This window comes from Megachile rotundata, chromosome 1, assembly GCF_050947335.1.
Source record: "Megachile rotundata isolate GNS110a chromosome 1, iyMegRotu1, whole genome shotgun sequence".
In the NCBI taxonomy this organism is placed as follows: Eukaryota; Metazoa; Arthropoda; class Insecta; order Hymenoptera; family Megachilidae; genus Megachile; species Megachile rotundata.
The window spans coordinates 10,368,968-10,387,601 of record NC_134983.1 but is presented as its reverse complement, the minus strand read 5'-3'; the positions used below and the strand labels follow the sequence as shown (position 1 = coordinate 10,387,601).

General features: G+C 38.3%; 1 protein-coding gene across 1 annotated transcript in view; it reads left to right on the top strand.

The window, feature by feature from the left end:
* LOC100879104 (uncharacterized) overlaps nt 1-18,160 on the top strand; it is a 66,804-nt gene extending 48,644 nt beyond the window's left edge. The window contains exon 13 of the mRNA XM_076531454.1: nt 17,657-18,160. The gene's annotated coding sequence lies outside the window, so the exon portion shown is untranslated. The remainder of the gene's footprint in view (nt 1-17,656) is intronic.
* The last annotated feature ends 474 nt before the right edge of the window (nt 18,161-18,634 follow it).

The window sequence follows — 18,634 nt, the reverse complement described above, 5'->3', positions numbered from 1 at the left end:
AACATCTTCAACTTGTAAAAAGCAGAAAAATATTTTCTTCAAATCTGAAAGAACGCAGTTAATATTATCGAATCGTATGAAAAATGAAAAGTTACGTAAACATGAAAAGTGAAGAAAAATAGTTTGCACCGATTTCAATGCTCCATCACTGAAAATAAATTATTGCAAACAGTTCGTGATTAATGCCCTTTCAACAGAGCTCAATTTTATTTCGCACATAAACTCGTATCGGAACGATCTTTACAACCTACTGTTTAAAAATATTGCCGACTAAATGCTGACGATTGAGCGACAACCACGTACGATGCGAAATAGGGATATTTCACGAGGAACAGAGTCGATTGTATTTACCGTGCAGATTTCGCATTTTCTGCAAGACAGATAGCAAACATCGATAAACTTCATATTCTGCGATTGACGGTGCGCCATTCCTGACCTCATTTGGCTATCATCGGCTTTCTGTGCATGACATGGCCGGACAAATTGTTAATGTCGGATTTATCGACGCGTTTTCTACGTTGCAGGGAAAATTTATTATTCCAACTGCGCCAGAAGTCTGCTGAAACTACGTTATGCGAATAAAGTGCGCACTTAATTAAATATCGCGTGCGAGCTAAAATATTCTGTAACATTGTTACGATTGTAAAAGGTTCCTTATAACCAAGTGAAACTTGAAAAGAAAGACAATTGTTTAAGGTTTATTAAATATGAAACGGAAATTTTTCTAATTTACTGACTTTACTTAAGCAAATTTTAATCAAATTTTCTACAACTTTGTGCTCGCTTTGTGTAGATTGTTCTTTGTCCTTCAACTACCGCCATCTTGGTTTTAACACTAGAACCAATGTCGAGTAAGCACATGATTAATCAAATATTTTTAACCAAACAGCAAACTTTAAATAACAGAATAAATGCGTGCACAAAATTTCTATTTAATCATAAAAGAAAAATTGGATTATATAAAATTTGAATCTAGGCGTTATTGTTTGCCGTAAAAGGAAGCAAAAGTGTATTTCGACATAACAGCAGCCACGTAGCTAGAAATATTGATTTTATAATGAAAATTTCAATTTTTGAGGCGATAAAAGAGCCTGTTACAGGTGTTGACATAATTCAGTTATGGACGATAAAAGAGACATTTACTTTATACGTACGTAAAATTCAAAATAAATTGGTTAACTTACTATCCGTAAATCATGGCGGCTGTTGAAAGCGATTCGCGGAAAGAGCTTAATAGCTTAGTCAATATAAAGCGTAATCGCATAACAATTTATCGAATAGATAAATATTGTACGAATAATTGTTTCAATCTCTTCGTTGAAAGAATCTAATTTATTTAATATTCAAAGAATGTTTAATACGTGCTCTTATTTCGTGAAAATATTTTATTTACAAAACGATTTGCATTTATGACCTCTGCAAATTTTATTAATGATCATCGAAACTGTTGTAAGTTAAATAGTTCATTTTACCCACAGCCACGAAGGGATTAGCGAAACAGTCAATATTTGATATCGACTGCAATTATACGTTACGAACGCTTAATTGCATTCTTTAATAGGTAAAATTATTAACGATATGAAAATTACGCGTCGCGTAACGGGCATTAATAATTATATCTCGTATGATTTCGCTACGAATCCATCTAAAAAGCGGAGGGTATCAGGGAATGCGCGAAATTATATCGAACGTGCAATATATGTAGCTGTGACCTTTCGACCCCGTATTTCGAACGCGTTGTTAAATATATAAGGGCTCTTTTACCTCGAGTTTCCGTCCTTGTTGCATTCGTCGTCATTTAAAATTTTGACTAACAATTTACTTGTTAACAGTCGTGCTTCTGCTGTAATAGCTCGTGGTACTCGAATTAAAAGAGCGTTTTACATTCTTCATCTACCGTTCCAAATATAGGACCATCAAATTTGACAGCGTTCGAATTATATTCCGTAGCTTGAACTCTCGAACGAAACTTCGCGGGAAATAGCACACTAAATGTCTCGGTTTACGTGACTAAATTCGCAGAAAATTCAAATATCGGAATACGATGGCAATGCATGCAATAATCGTTTCACCTGTCAATTAGAAGTTCATCTAAATTTGAAAATATCCCAGAAAAATATCAGGAAATTGCACAAAGCCGAGAACTTCTCAAGACTCGTAATATTTTTGGATAGTTGATAATTTCAGAATATTGGAAATTCGAGGATTTAAGTATTCTGAAAAACTACAGAAATGCGAAGTTTAAGATGTGCATGAATTTGAGATTAAATTTGGATTTTTCGAAATTCAGGTACTTGAGAAGCCGCAAAATCAGGAGTTTATGAATTCATAAATTTGGGAATTCAGGTGCTCGAGCCGACAGCAAGTTTTCGGTAATTGAAAAGGTCTTTCATTTCAGGCGGATGCACACCGGGACGTTTATGTATTCTACGCGTTTACCGATGCTCCTTGTTGAAAAGTTTCATCGGTGTTTCAAAGGTGGATTAGGATCAGCATAAAATACGGACAGAATGTTTCGTATCGCGGATACCTCGGAGATCTGCTTCGTCTAGACGTTTACTTTACTCAGGTTACTGCAAGATAAACCGAACTTTCTACGATGAGATAAGTTCGCGAAGAATTAATACACAGCTACCTATGCAGCTGCGAATCGCTGCAAGCTAAACTGTGAATATTCCCGAGTTCTTGTAATTATCGAAATTCTGTTCTGTTTCGGGAGGCCACGCGATTTCTCGGTCCGATCAGTAGTTTAGAAGTTAAGCAGTGCCGTGTTAACCTGTAATTTCCTCGCTTCGGGAACCAACTAGTGCCAAAAGTCGAACTTATTAATTCCCGCTGAAACAATTCCAAGGCATTCTGGTTCGCGAACACTTGCAATCGGCATAACTTGATGCACAGAGTTTCGATACTATCGCCCGAAGTGAAACTGCTAGATCAGATGATTTCGATAACAGCTTCAAGTGTATCTATTTCCGCCTGCTCCATTTTCATTACGCCGCCATTTTGATTCCTCTTTTACCTACATCTCGACACCTGATTACATCTGCAACTACAAACTGCACGAAATTTAAGTTTAAAAATACCAAACGTCACTATTATACTTTACAATAAAACCACTGTTATTAACTTATCATTTTAAATTACAGGACCTAACCTCTTACATATAAAACTATCTACATATTTGAAAAAAAATATAAAGTTTGACATAATATTATATTTTATGTACGAAGGGTGACGCGATTTAATGAACAAAATATTATTACGTGCCACTTTGAGTACAATATAAATTAATCATACCAATTAAGTAATGTTGAAAATAAATTAATTATATGTATCGATATCAAATAATTGATATAGTCAATTACATTAATTACTAATAATCGACCACAGACGAAGAACAATTCATTCGCTGAGTAAACGTTAACAGTTTCATTTTGCTGAGTGAACGTTAATGGCGGGTTTAACGAAATTTCTGCAATTAACCAATTAATTTGGTAGGGAAGGGCCGATATCGTGGAAGTTGTTTGTAACAATAGCTTGGCGTCTATCTAACTGAAACTAGCCGAATGTCAGGATGTCGAGAAGCTCATGAATTTGCATGGGCCAAGCCAAATATAATCTTAGTGCACACAGATGGTTCTCTCTCGGGCTATAGGTGCTCTACGCCCGAGGACTCGGCTCATTCTCGCCGTTCATGCGACGTCGTGGATAGGAAGTGCAGATTGTTCTGTTTAATTACTGGCGAGGGCTGGACGAAGGACTTCGAGGGCAATCAGCTTATTTGTATTTGCTTACAGATTTACATCGGTTCGGTCAGGAGCTGACTAGCGAATTTCACCGAATCTCATTTTGCACCTTGTGCACGTTCAAGATCCATCTACCGATAAACACCTATTCATAAAAGTACAAGCCACTCTTTCGAAGTTCGAAAGTCATTTGCAGAATTTAAAAACATTGAAAGTTTACAAATTTTTTAATTGCAAATTAAGGATCACAGAATTTTCATGTCCTCGAATTCTCAAAGTGACATACACTCAAGTACCGGAATTAAAAATTTTCGAATTACAAAATCCAACTTATGTTGACACAGTTTCAGTAATCTTAGCTTGAAGTCTTTTTCACAATTTCTGTTTTACATCCGCGTCCATATTTCACTCTCATATGAACAACCCTTGAAAATGTTACATCTCACTATTCAAAAATTCTAAATTTCGTTTAAAAACTTCGTTAAAAACAAATTGTTTCCAGCTCGAGGAAAGCAGATTTTTCCACTCTTAAACTTAAGGTAGGGGCTCGAATCAATTTGCATTTAACATCTCATTATGCAGTGGGTGGGAAATGACGCTCGGTGCAGCGGAGATATTCAGTTCATCGTTGGAGCACGATTTCCATGGAAAAGCAGCCGCGTGTACGTAAAACAAACATTCCATAACGCGTAACAGGAATCATTCCTCCGACGATGAAAGCTCGCGATACGAACGGTTAGAATTAATCAGCTTTTGTCCGTGGTACAGGGATCCATGAACAGGTTTTCAACGGGATGGTTCTTTCGAAAATTGGTGGCTCCGATCTTTCATTCCGCACGCAACGCACGTGAGCTGGCTACGTAAACATAAATCGAGATGGTCCAGAAACGAGGCAGAAATCTCCTCGGGCTCTTCCTTTACGTTCCAGGCACGCGATGGCCTTCGTCTTCATTAGTGCACTCCATTATCTGCACATACCTTTTAATAAACCTCGCGATACGAGCAACGTGTATCAATTCCAGACCAGGCGACATTTATTCACTGATTTTCTTGCTACGTTTCGTGTTCGTTTCAAAAGATCCAAATTACTGCTACCTTTAAAAAGAATAATTAAACGATATTTTAAATAGAATACGTCCATTACAGAGTTACTGATTAAAGCAACGACTGGAATGTCATTTAGAAAGAATTTATACTCGTTAACGATCCATGTATAGAATATCGGACTATATTTCTACCGCGATGATTAAACTGATAGAATATAACGAGAGCACTGATTGTAAAACAATAAACACTTTCCTGTTTGTATAAACCGATTGAACGCCGACTTGCAAACAGTCACTAGTTTTAAATGTCTACATGGTACATGTAGACCACTCCGTTAAAATGTGGGCGTTATTCATAGTCTATATGTGTGCATTACGTTGACGTCACACAGGCCATTCAAGTGCACATTCGATCAATAATAACCAATACCGAGAAATTCAATATCTTAAATGCATAGGTGTGTGTCTGTAAACAACCCTGAAATATTTGAAACGCCGGAATACTTTTCCCACGGGCAAATAATTAACCTTGTTGACGATCTCCCAAGTCGCCGAATGTTAGCCGAGCGATTTTGAAACCGCCTTTATTCTTTTGTTCGATTTCGGGCAGAATGCACGGAGCACCGTAGCATCGAATCGATTCGTGAAAAGGGAGCGAGGAATCCGTGGATGCTCTCCTTTTACGTTTCGGGCACGCGATAGCCTTCGTCTTAATTGGTGGGTTTCACCATATCCGACGTTTGTCCGCGGAGCATCTCTCTGGTAACCGGCGAACGTATTCGGTCCACGTCGTACACCCGATACTCTAATGAAGTGAATTTGCATCCATACGCGACGCGAGTGAACAAGCACGGAGATACAATAAAACTGATTTCATGTCTCCTGCCGAGGACCCGGTAAGATGGATGCGTCTGCACGACGAGCTCACGGTTGCATCATAATGATTCGGGCGCAATCCTGCAGCTGGAAGATCGGTGTATCGGTCGACTGTTCGCTCCTGCATTCCTAGAGTATGGAGACCCATGGTCTGGAATTCTGCAACTACCGAAACGATCGGAATGCTCACGACTTTTGCCTCTTCGTTCGCCGAATGTCTGACATTGCGCTCTTCGTTCGAAGGATAGCTTTGGGAAATCTTTTAATCTTCGATGGACGCTCGGATTCTGCTCCTGAAATTCCAAATTTAAAGATTTGGTGATTTAGGAATGTGGAAATCTCAAATGTTTAAATTCTCGATTTGAAGACGTAGAAATGTAGGAATTAATTGAAGAATTTAGATATTCAGAACTTTAGTGGCATATAAATTTTCAAACTTAGAAATATAGATCTTCTAATGTTTAGGTAAAGTGATTCAAAAAATAAGGGGGTTTCTGTGAATTGGGTCACTCGTTCCGAATTTTCGAATAAGTCCAAAAGAAACCAATTTATTAAATACTCTTAACACTAACTTACTAAGCTCCGTTACTAATCAGTTCCATACAAATACATTCTGCTATTCCTATCTGGACAACGTTCAGTACGTGAACTAGTGATACAATTGCCGTGGAGAGAATCAGAACGAAAAAACTTGGAAAAAAATGAAGTAGCAATCTCGGTCGCCCCAATTGTTAAAAATGAATAAAATGGAAACCAAATTACGCTGAAGTGTCCTAGAGGGTAGCACGAATTTTCAATTGAAATTGGTACGAATGCAGATGTAACGACTCTCTTTGTTCTATAAAAATCGATGGTGGAAACAAACGTAAACGTGGCCATCAACGTCGAGTAATTTATGCAGAGTTCACTATCGATTGCGCTTTCCCGGGCAAAGTAGTTGAAATTACGTTTCGATTAGCGATCTTGAAAAGAGGCCGCGCGCGTTATCGTGCAGCGGAGTATGGCTTGCACAATGGATGTGAGCAGTATCTTTGTTGGCCCATTCTGATTGGACTGTTAGAGGCTCTGCTTATGTTAGTTATGCCGGTGCATTCAACCAACAGCCAGAACTGCTTTGTTGGCACTGGCATATCAGGATGTAACGAGGTTCTGTATTGACGTTCTATTCGCCCGGTTTCTCTGACCGTGAATCTCCCGCTTTTCAACAACTACCATTACCGCACACCTTTGTGTCTGCGGACCATAGGCTTTATGCCATAGGAAAGTTTTCCTGATACTCGATGCAAGTTTACGGATAACAGAGTTAACTCCGCATCGCGGCGAGGTTTGGACGCGTGAAACACGAAAACGATCTCTTGCGAAAGCCCGCGAATTCAAGCAGCGTTTAGACAAACTCTCTAATACCCTGGCTTTAGATGGCGGCATTATAATTGGCAGATTATGTTTCATTATTTTGCTGTTTCACCGTTTACACATTTGGCTATTTCACTATTTCATTGCTTTACTACTTGGTTATCTTACTATTTCAATATTTCACTACTTCAATACTTTACTACTTCACTACTTCACTACTTCACTACTTCACTACTTCGCTACTTCACTACTTCACTATTTCACTATTTTACTATTTCACTACTTCATTACTTCACTACTTTAATACTTTACTACTTCACTACTTCACTACTTCACTACTTCACTACTTCACTATTTCACTATTTCACTATTTTACTATTTTATTATTTCACTACTTACTGACTTTACTAGTTCACTACTTTATTACTTCAATACTTCATTATTTGACTATCTCACTACTTCGCTATTTCACTACTTCAATACTTCACTACTTCGGTACTTCGCTACTTCACTACTTCACTACTTCACTACTTCGCTACTTCACTACTTCACTACTTCACTATTTCACTATTTTACTATTTCACTATTTCATTACTTCACTACTTCAATTCTTCAATACTTCAATACCTCACTATTTCATTAGTTCATGGTTTCGCTACTTCACTACTTCGATACTTCACTACTTCATTACCTCACTATTTCATTAATCTACTTCTTTACAATTTCACTATTTAACTATACTACCTTCTTATAGTCCTTTTATAGTTTTCTCGTTATTTTAATGCGTTCAAACGTACTATTCAATTATGCTATTATTTCATTACCTCACTATTTTGTTAAATTTCTATGCTGCTACATTGCCGTCTTACAATCCCATTGTTCTACTCTTCTATTGTTTTATTATTCCATTATACTATTGTGCTTCTATCCTGCTATTCTAGTGTTACATCACACAAGCTGGTATATTATATGACAATACACTATTCATTGCATAAATGATATATACCATATTGAATGTCTTTCAATCCATATTTTCGTACGTCAATGTACCCATTCAAAATACGTAATATCAGGTATCCAATAAAATTGTTGTTACTTACATTGAATCGACCAACAATACATGTTCTAACAAAAATGAACTATATTTATACAAGAGCGGTAGTATTGTCTGAAACTCTTCGAGGAACAAACCTCTTGCCGTTGACAAAAGCAAACTTTCTCGATTACCTGATACAATAAACACGCAAAATAAATTCTTTATTTCAATGGTACCGCAAAATACGTTACAACACAAAGAATTATCCGTCAGATTAAATGTTGGCAGTCGAGTTTGTTCTATTTGAAGAACCTTAATTGAAGAAACGTAGTATCCGACGAAAGATTGAAGGGTATTCATAATTCGCAGCGCGTATTAGTCTCGATCTCGATCACGGACTGGCAAAGGTAACCAATTCCAGCTGAGAAATTTCCCTTTTCGGGCCGCTTTTACTCCCGTTCATTTCCTCGGGAACCACCGAGCCGCACATCCTGAAGGAATTACGGACAAGTGGTAGTCGTCTCTATCCATCCCCTGGCTAAGGAAATGAACGTTATTCGAAGCGGTTTAGCTTTCGGATAGAACGTCGAACGATAGAATGGAGGAATCACCGATGAGAAAGAACATTCTGAGAGCTATAATTACAGGGCTACGTGAGGTAGATATACTACGTTGCCGGTCGATTTCTCGCTCGCACGGGGAAGAAAATTGTCGCGTCAGCCCGTGAATATGACGAGAGGAAAACAATTAACGGCGTATGCAAATGCACTCTTCTTTCCTTTTTAAATCTGGATCAAGCAGATCCCCCGATTCTTTGATCGAACGTTTCACGGAAGATTGCGGAAAACACAGGATTATACGTAAGTCATTTTCAGCAGCGTCAAATATTGAGCAGCTTTTAGCGGCACGGCTACGAGCGCGTGACACGAGCTTTGCGAACGGAAAAAAAGAACGCTAAGTGAAATGCGCGCAAAAAAAGCCGATCCTTTCGCGAAGCAGAAAAATTTATGCGTCGCTACGGACTGCATAAACGATGAACCCACCGTATCGTTTCGTATGTTTACCTCGAATGCCAATGCAAACACGTTCCGCTGAAATTATTTCAATTAGCTTTGCTTTCCAGTTATCTCTTTTTCGCGACACGCAAAAGGACCGTACGATCCGTCTCTAATTAGACAGATAGTCGGGTAAAGATGTCAGCTCGTCATTTTGTTTCAAACCGGCTGGAATTTGCTTGACAAGGTGGCTGGACGGTGATTAGTCGACTGCAAAAGAATTCTTGCAAAGAGTTGATGCTGTGACCGTATGCATATATGGGTACTCTTGTGTACAATTTTTAGAACCTGGAAAAAATAGTGATTTAAACGAATAGCATTCAGATACAAGTGCAACGTACTTTTTATTCATATAGAAATTTTATTCATATATGAATAGAGGACGGAACTCTATACTGTTTTCTTTCGATTTTGCAAATGTGATACTATACAAATACTGTGCAATTCAAGAATATGTAATATTATACATTTCCTACTCTTACAGTGAATTTGGGCAAACAAACATTGTAATATTGTATAGATATTAATATCGAGAAGAATAATATTATATTCTCGAAGTATAATAATTTAGATCATGAATGTTTTCATTGCACTTATAATCAGTCAAAATGTCACCTGTTCGATTAGCTGCTTTATTGCTGTGATCAGCTTGCATATCTACGTACGTCGTTCTTGGTGACACCCATTGATCGCAGCTGGTTCCGCGTTCATTGTCTCGATCGTGTAATAAACGCACAAAGGACCATTAATGAACGGGTAGCAACTCGTTAAAGGAATTAACGGGAATGTAGGAACAAAGCGGGTTAAAGGGGACAGTTACCGGAGGAGAAGGAGATGGCGTCGATAAATCTCCGGGCGATTATCGATTCGTTGGTAACCGGAGATTTCTTAATCCAACAAGTTAACCGATAAATTAATCTCCAGCAAAGTTCTCGCTTAATCGATAGTCTCTCGCGGTTAGCCGAGTCCCGAAATTGACACCGGGAGCGTTCTTATCGTTGCCAAGAAGCTCGAGAAAATGGAAGGAACGATTACAGTAACCGTAACGTACTCGGTTCTCGAAGCGTCTAGCAATATGGTAGACAAACGTGACTTAATTCTCGTCAGAATCCCGTAGGACAATTTGATAACAAGGTTCGTCCCCGACGGTGGCAACTTTGATTTCCTTGTAACAAGGTTAACGCGAGTCGTTTTGCGAGAACAACGAAAGGAACGTAGAATCCGCGAAGGAAACGTATTAGGTATTTGCGTCTGTCCCCGGTTCTGTTTTCCTCGGTGATGGCAAGACCTGGAAGGTTTAGCACGGGAAGGACGAGCTGTAATTAAAATAAGAGCTCCCGAGTTTGCATTGAATGCTATCTTAGGTAGGTGGTTAACCTCGCGGGATCCAAAGGTATTTTGGCTCACCCACACACCGGCAATTGACAGGTACACCCGGAGCCCGGCTACGTGGTACTTACAGGGAATTCCTTCTGTGCTCGGTGACACCGCATCGGGACAACTTGCGGTAGACTTTAGAGTTTAGAGTTTAGTTAGCGGCGGACTTCCGCATCTCATGTTAGCGTGATTACTCGGGGACACAAATATGTGGCTTGTTGCTTGTACGTATCCAGATAACAGCATCGGCTTGGATATAGGCATCGCACAGAGAGAGCACAGGCGATAATAACGCGTATTTCTCTGGCGTAAACTCCGATCCAATTAAGGAGCCATGATTACCGCTACTACCACGCTAACGATGATGAAGTGTAACTTCCGATTCTGCTATCCTACGCTTGGATCATCGTTCGATCCTGATCGATCGAATCGATCATTTGGTCAAATTGTCTGCGCGATGCTAATTAATAGCACAGACATCGATGCCGGATAATCGTATTGCGTATGTTTTCGTTCGTTAAATTGATAGCCACGCGATATGGAATTTCATTTCGTCTAGCGGAGTGTTGATCCGACGGATAGCTCTTCGTTATAATATTATCATTTTCATCCGTTCTTAGCACATTTTCGAGACGTTTCGAGGAAAATCAATGCCAGACGTTAGCTTTCTCATCGTGGAAGGATTTAAATTCAGATTTCTATTCCGAGTACTGCTTCACTTTTTAACTTATCGTCCGAAGTAAATGTCTGGCAGTCTTTTCTTTGAAACGCTCGCGTTCTCTCTCTTATTTCCTGCGTGTTTGCGTTAAAAGCTTTTCTCAATTTTCCATGAAAGTTCCCTGGCTTTTCCGACTTTCAGCGCGAGTCGACAGAGTATAAGTAATCACTGGGTAAAAAAATATTGTTCCTGGTGTATTATTCGATCGATATAGTCTCGTTGATTTCGCTTTCCTTCGTTATTACCGTCGATGTTCAAATAACGCTTTGGTAGATCAACGCTCTTAAGAACTCACTAGCCGTATACACAAATCCATAGACATTCTAAATTCAAACTTAAATTTAATTTATAATTACAGGATCAAATTTTCAAACTGATGAACTTGGAAATGTAATACAAAAATTTTTAAATTTGTTAAATTGGAAATTTTTAAATTTGAAGATGTGTCGATGTAACGCGTCAAGTTGGTTTTCTTCGTCTAAAAATTCTACTTATGCCATTATTTATGGTAGTTCGAGAGAATTCATTTTCTAAGTTTCGACCCATGTTCATTCACGATTCGTGCGTATTTCCCTTGGATTTCCATATCTCTGAAGGGTTATAGCAGCTCGAATACCATCGCTTGTGCGAACACGTTTGATATTCATCGTGCAACTTTCTGACGCGACGTTTCCGGGCGAACTTTGAAAAATCTTAATTCATTCTAAGTCATCGGGCAAGTGGAAATTGTTCCATCGTGGCCAGGACCATGTCTGGAATTTCGAATAACACCGGAGGGCAGAGATTCCGAGTTCCGAAAGTTACCACTGCCATCTGCACTAATCGCGAACCTGAACGTTGCTGTCTAATTCAATGTAACAAACTTCTGAGCCGGACTCTGGCTGGTTGCTTCGCTTTCGAACTGAAATAATCATTACGTAAACAACGGCCGGGATTCAGTTACGAGGGAAGAACGTTTCGAGAGAAGTAACACCGACGGATTACGTTAATTGCGTTCTCTTCAAGCGTTGAAATACGCGGCTCGAATTAAAATCGAATGAAACTGCTTTCCTCGATCAATTCCGAAGGCTAATTAAAATTAACTTTCACTCTGAATCTCTGCTCTCGGGTATAGTAAATTCGGTGCTTTTCACTTTAAACGATTTATTACAACTTCCCGTTGGAAACTTTGTTATATCTTTTCTCGTACCAAGTTCTGTTGTCCAATTATTTTAAGCTGTTTTAACCCCTCGATTATCGGAGATTTACTTGTAACGATGTTTCAAATATTCAACTTCTGACGTGGGCAAATATAAATTGATACATGTGTTATTTGATCGAAGTTCAATTTCAACTCCACATATGTTGGAATCAATTTTTTTTCCAAGTATCAAAGACTTCGTTGAAACCCCACATAATTTGGGCATCCAGATGTCAAGTTATGGGAAATTGAGTTTGCTTTCATGACCAAGTGACATAGAAACTATTATTCCCATATCATGCAACACGATATCACACAGGAGTTCGCGAGTATCCTTTACCAGTTACGTACCAACTTCCATTTCCTACGGTATTCTGCACGCAATTTGAATGCAAACTCTTTACCGAAGGAGAGCCATTCACAACTAATCAAGGATCCGTTTCTACGGGCCACTTGATAGAAAGGTCGCTAACAGAGAGGCGAAGATCGAGTGTGCACAGCGGATCCTTCGCAAGAGGCAAATACATCTTGTTGGCCAAAGTGACCATTTCCATGCAAGGCCAAGTGTACATGGAAACGGGCGCCCGCGTCGAACGAATTCAATCCTCGACGGTCAGGAATTCTCTCGATCTAACGTGCTCCATCAAATAGCTCCTACGATACTCGGTTTGCATTACTTTGACCGAAATACTAATGGATATTACTTAAGCGACAGGTGCGTTTCAAATTAGACTGCAAATTGGAGCGATGCTGGTGAATGATTGCACGCTCGGATACTGGCGTAATGTCGAAATACTCGGGGCTGGTTTGCATAAATTTTGTAATCTTTTTACTTGTAACGCGTTCTTATAATTGTCAAATTTTATTATTGGGTATGAACCGAAGGCACATTTGCTCTTTACATTTATGTTACATTATGTTTATTAGGATTTAAATGTAGTTACATTTGCATTACGAAGTCCTGTTAGCAAGATTGTTAAAGAAGATCTATATTCAACAAATAGTAGTATTCTAAATGTGTAGTATTTTGTATATATTTATACTTGCACTAGGAAGACGATCCCACTCTTCTGTTATACAGTAAGATAACAATCAACATCCTATTTACAAGTCTACATCCTACTTAACAAAATTATAAATTTAAAAAGTGACATCAAAATAAAAAATTATATGTAAGTATTTGTTATCCTAAATGTCCTGTGCTACAGAGTTAAAATATATTTAAAAGAAGATACTTGTTATTTGGAGCTATTTAATATTTGTCGATGTATTTGAAATACAGCAAAGACAATGGAGTAACATCGTAATTAGAAGAAGCTTCGAATCGTTTAATTTCAGGCTTCTTAGTTTAGCGTTCATTGTCTCCTTTTGCGCTGGAAATATTATCACAGAAGAGCACAGTGGAAAGTAATCAAGCAGCTGGTTCGATTGGATCCCGATGACACAAGCGAAGCGAGCTCAGCTATAAAGCTAGACCGTTCGTTGAGTTACTTCCATGTCGAAGTTTATAATTACACCGAACGATGGTAGTCCTGAATGCGTAATTAAGGTACGCGGTTAAAGCAGGCTAGAAGAGTTTGTTACACGGTACCAGCATGCTCGTAACAGTTATCAAAGGGTACAAGTGGAAAACAGGCTTGTAAAGGAGGCCAGCAACACAGGCGTTTAAATACGGACCGTTTAAATGGAGATCGCCAAACAGTGCGAAGGACTCATTAAAGCTTGCCTACCTTCGTGAATACAGAAAAGAACGTTTCGCTTGCTACTTTCACGTCGAACGTTTTAACCCCTTGACACACCATGCTATCTTTTTTACCCTCGCGCGTACAATTGTTAAGCTACCATCCTTTACAGAAACATCCGTTTCACGATACGCTTTTTTAGTGCCATTCAAGTATCTTGGGGTCTAGGGATATTGGGAAGTAGGGACGATTCGAAATATGAGGATATGTACACTATAAGTTTCAAATAGATACTAGAACTTAGAACTATTCCGTTCATAATACCTTAAAGTGTTAAACGAATTTAAATAGTATCATAATTAAATCGCATCAAGAGTTCTTTATTACAGAGAATTTACTAGTCTCGCTTCGTTATGATTTTACCCCAGCGATCGTATTTGCTCGACATATTGAAACAGCCCACGATATGAAAAAGAACTTCCCGGCTTTTAATAAAATATAAAACTCCGAGAGAAATTTATAAATTGATTCGAAACTGCAAACTGGTATGACGTGTAGCACGAAAATATGGCTAAATTTGCTCATAGAATTCCGAGCTCGATTCAAACTTCAATTCGCTTTCATCGCTTGTCCTCGTCCCTCATTTTCTCTGTCCATCTTTTTCCGTCCGCGGTCCAGCACGGTAATTAATTCAAGAATTAACGCGTAAAACTAAATGGCTCCATTCTGTGGAAGTTTAAATGGTCCGGACGAAGTTATACAAAATTCGTAAGTTAGCCAGCCACGCCATTCATTTCGTTCGACAAAACGGGGGCTAACTGAAAACGCGCCGGCTCACACTATTGTGGCGGTGGCCTAACCGGAAGGATTACGTTGTTTCAATTCGAATAAAGACGAGGAACAATGAATTTAAGGAGTATCGGGAAAAAAACTCTTCGTATTTAGCTTTAATTAAAATAACGTGTGCGGTCTCTCACTAGCTGGTCACGGTTTTAAAAAGCCTGTTGTTCCACGTGAAACCGAGTTTCTCCATTATCGAACCAGCGACTTTATCGCTTGGCTATGTACATATATCCAGAGGATTGCGTGTTTTCCGAAAAGCTGCCACTTTCCTGGAGAAACGTTGATGCGTATGCTCGTCGTTACGGAATCCGATTACCAAGGGAATACGCGAGCTTCCTTTCCTCTTGAAAAATAGAAACCCTTCGTCTATGCCCGCGATCCGTCCGCAGGGTCTACTTACTTGTCTAAACTCCACCCTTCTGTTCCCTAAACACGCGCGATTTAAATTTAACCGCTGAACAAACATGTCCTCTACATCCCTTTACTGTTTTGCCTTGCACCGAAACGCTTTTCGCTTGTAACAAAATAATGTAGCTCTGCATAATTCTCTCATGTTAATGTTTACAACAGCTGGACGGTACGCGGAAGATAACTGCATGCACGTGGATAATTTGGCCGATATACGAGCAAGAATTAAGGACAGGGGTAGAAATTTAAAATTTCAACTCTTCAAATTTTCTCCTGACTTTACTCGTTTACATATATTAAAATTTTATAGAGAAATTTTCTGCGTTCACGTTTTTAAATTTTCTAACATACACCCCTGCATTGCGATGTTTAATTCATTTTTCTATCGGTGATAAATTTGAAAACAGAGATGAAATCGTGCACACCTGTCCACTTTTTTGCCTCATATTTTCTAACCTAGAAATTGTCGACACCGCAGTATCTATTGCGATGCTCAATTCATAAATTTTCTATCAGCGATGAATTTGCAAACAGAGGTGAAATCGTGCACACCTGTCCACTTTTTCTCCCCATATTTTTGTTAAAAGCTTTAAACAATCGGATGAGCTCGTTAAATTTGGCGTGAAAATTTCTGTTCGAATAAATGTGACGAGGTGTCTCGTACGTAGTTAATGGAGTTTCTATCGGAACCAATCAGCGCGAAAAGGTTCCATTAACCGTTTCAAAACAGTTTCGTCGTTATCCAAGCGTGTAATTTAAAGTTAACCCTAAATAAGCACATGACCTTTTTCGTCTAAAATAAACGTGGCTCCTTTGGAGCGAGGCAAAACCGTATCACTTTACCGGACGCGTTGCAGCGGGTAGAGCATGTCAGTCGAATATAGGAATTTATTCTCTTTTGTTGACGTAGCCACTAAATTAAGTATGCCACGGCGATAGAGACAGGCCGCATTCTCGAAACGAGCCGCTGACGTGCCATGTATTTTTGGTCGGTGTCCACACGTGTGAGCAGAAGACCATAAAATATCCATAGAAACCGGTGCACAAGGGATTACATATACTCCAACAGTTTAAAAATTGTTCCCAGTTGTTGTAGGGATATGACCTAGACGTCATGAACGTGCTGGATGGATCCGCGAAAAACCTTGTCGATATTTTTGTTTCTCTCCTGGTTACCCAGCTACCCTGCCACAAAGTTGGACCTTTGAAAAATCCAGCTCAAACCGTTTTCCACCCATTCGCGTTATTGTATTGGTTCATAGCACAAAAGGGCATACTGATACCTATAAAAAAGAGAACGATCTATACCATTTTTATTTTATACTAATAAGGCTTTACATGGCTATACGTGAAGCTGCAATTCTAGCTTTTGCGTTTGGAAACTTTTTCTGATTGAATTTTTACAGCAGCTTCGAATGACTATAGTTTTTACTTTTGATTGCAAGCACGTTTATTTAGATCTTGCTATATCAATAACTAGATAGCTAAGTTTTTTTTGTTTGAAGACTTGAGTTGTCCATATTTCTATGTTACTACATCTCTATATTTCTGAATGTTAACTTCGTGTATTTGAAAATTTAATATTAAATTTAAAACCCACAATCCAAAAATTAATGAATCTGTATTAAAAAATTTCAAATTATAATCAAATAAAAATTTGACCCGTATTGGATTAAAATGTCTACAGTTTTCGTTCAAGAACGCAAGAAAATGCTTCGAGAAGAAATAATCCTCTTTCACGAAACATTCCGAGAATATTAATTTAAATGTTGCCGTCCGATCCGGAGCTTTGAATACGCTTTGTGCTAAGTTTCTTCTCAGTTACTTTGGTGCGACATTCTCTGCCCGGGCCTTTGAGAGCGCTGTAACGTCATAAATTTTTCTGTTCGAAACTATGTCCGCAACTTCGAAGTAAAGTTTCTTCGTGAATACGTTCGTCGAAGAGGACGAAAGACCTGCTCGAAACGAGCGATACGAACGACTTGTACGTGTTCGTTGAAAATCGGAACAAACAGGTCAACTTTCTGTGTACGTCTTTTTCGAGCAGCTTGCATTCTATCATGACACGTGGAAATCCTACGTGAAAATCCTACACTCTGAATTTCTTCCTTTCGAAATAATTTAAACTACAATCTGACGCTTCAGCTGCCAGCATTAATCCTTGCAGTGGTTGCATACAAAAGTACATAAAGTAAATTATGAAATTTATGAAAAAAAAAATGATCAACAAATTTTATTACTGATATCTTTACTGAAAAAATTTATTGTAATATATGATTAATTTTTTTGCCTTTTAAAATTGTAAGCTTGAAATATTTTTTCGTTAAATTTTTGAGGAAGAAGGTGTTTATTTTCTTCTCATTGTGAGAGTTCAAGCGAGATCCTTTAACGAAGGGCTAAGACCTTAGAAGCCTGGACTACTGTCTGAGTATGGGTCTCCTGATTGCATTAGCGGTTCGTGGTTGCAATGATGATGATAATAATGGCACTCTCACTAATGAACAAGAAGAGAAGGACCCTTGAGTGCTGTCGTGCATGGAGACTCTTGTATTTACGCAGCAATCTGAATTTTCTTCGGAATGAACATTGTAGAACAAGCTCCTTGTTTGATGAACATACTGCGTAGCCATTAAGATCTCTATGGATTTCATTGTGCAGACCAGTGATGGATAACTGCAACCCCGAGGGTGCGATTCATGGATGTGTTAACGACGTACACTTACGGACATCATTGAATACAGTACACATTTGCTATACCGCTATTGTCGGAGCTAAAGGGGTGGGAATTTGGTGGTTTGAATATGCATGACTTTGTCAATTTGCAATTTGAAGGATTTTAAACTATGTAACTTGACAAATTGGTACGTTTACACATTTTGAAATTAAAAAATTTGGTAATATGAAAATTTTAATAATTGAAAATTTGACAATTTAAATATTTGAAAATTAAAAAATTGGAATATTTGAGTATTTAAAGATTTTTACATCTGAAAATTGGAGATTAGAAATTGACAACCATACGTTTCAAGCAATATTTTCTCTACATTTTAATATTTAAGGACCTTATTTGTATCACTTATCTAATAAAATAAAATAAATAAAAATGAATGAAAAATTAGTAATAAATCACGAATATACTAAAGAAGGTAGAAATCTCATTGATTGAATAAATATAATAAATCAAAGGAAGAGTACTAAGCCAATATCAAGTCCAATGATAAAAAAAAAACCAGTAATCTTCAAATCACGATACTCATAAAATATTGTGGACTTTATTGCTATTTATTAAACTTCTGAACGCAATTACATTCCTT